This window comes from Cetorhinus maximus, chromosome 2, assembly GCF_964194155.1.
Source record: "Cetorhinus maximus chromosome 2, sCetMax3.hap1.1, whole genome shotgun sequence".
Lineage (NCBI taxonomy): Eukaryota > Metazoa > Chordata > Chondrichthyes > Lamniformes > Cetorhinidae > Cetorhinus > Cetorhinus maximus.
Genome location: NC_135880.1, coordinates 172594506 through 172595872, shown reverse-complemented (window position 1 = coordinate 172595872; position 1367 = coordinate 172594506). Strand labels below are relative to the sequence as shown.

Below are 1367 nucleotides of genomic sequence, written 5' to 3'. Positions count from 1 at the left end.
GCAGATTATATGGTGATTTATCGTATTGCTGTTTCTGGGAACTTGCTGTGTGTAAAGTGGCTTCACACATTATGACAGCAACTACACTTCAAAAGTACTTTGTTTGCACTTTGAGATGTCCTGAGTTAGTGAAAGGCACTGTATAAATGCAAGCCATTCTTTCTCTTCCTTCTGGTTCAAGTTTGCCAATTACTAGAGCTATTCTTAACTGTAAAATTATGGAGCATCATCATATTGGAGCGCTCTGAGGAGACAAGCTTAGATGAGCTGCCTACGGTATGGTTACCAGAAGCAACGCACACAGGCAATTCCACAGGCACACATCCTCAGGATTTGATGAATACAGTTAATATAGGGCAGGGGAGGAGTAGGCATATTTCACACATATTTGAAAGCAGCACAAATGTTTTAAAATCACCAATGTGCTTTTGTTCCCTCTTTCTCATGTTTTCTTAAACAGCCATAAAACAACAGAATGTTCAAGTACTGGGTATGCCTGATGAGGTAACATCAAAATATAAAATAAGTAGTAGTCTAGCATATAATTGGTTGTATCCTGTTAACTTGGAACCTATGTGATATTTCACATTGATGTCCTTTAGGCTCATGCCTGTATTTGCCAGATTAATACACAAAGTGCCCCTGGTTGGCAGTAGAGAATTCCTCAAGAGAAGTGGGTGTAAATTGGACTGTCCTCACTCTCCTGTGGATCCACATGTCTCTTGCTGCTAACAGCTAGAATCCATCCTCATGAATCGCCTTGGCATAGATTTCTTCTTTGGTGTTTATGTGAAATTCCTGCTCATGGAAAATAGCAGATCTCAATCATATTGCACACTGTGACTTCCTTGTGCCATATGAAAAACCACTCCTGAGAAAGAAGGGCCTGGAAATTCTCTGCTTCAGGAGTCTCGTTGTTTGCTTAATGACAGCTGACAGCACATGTCCTATTGTGTATTCTTACCTGTTTCAAACGTGTCTGTGGTCAATTTTCTTTCCACTTTTTTTTGTAACTTTTACTTTAACATGAATATATTTTTTAATGGAACGCTTCACGAATTTGCGTGTCACCCTTGCACAAAGTCCATGCTAATCTTGTCGGTATTGTCCCAATTTTAGTATATATGTGCTGCAGATATTGATGGAGGTGACTCTTATTCAGGCAACAGGCCAAATCACCTCATTAATTATGTATTAATTGGGTGTTTAATTATATTCAGATGGTGGGCATTAACTGGTGATTATCTTCTTCCTCTACATATCGGAGCAGACTGAAACTGTGGCTGTTGGGCCTGGAGGGATATATTTGTGTCTGTAAATAAAAACTTAATAAATGTGTAAAGATTGGATTCCAGTTCTATCCTTCA

General features: G+C 39.1%; 1 non-coding gene across 1 annotated transcript; it reads right to left on the bottom strand.

Annotated features, from left to right (window-relative positions):
* Window positions 1-1036: 1036 nt before the first annotated feature.
* On the bottom strand, window positions 1037-1139 carry LOC144672035 (U6 spliceosomal RNA). The gene has a single exon (XR_013574065.1). It is a non-coding gene; the product is annotated as a U6 spliceosomal RNA (small nuclear RNA).
* Window positions 1140-1367: the final 228 nt, after the last annotated feature.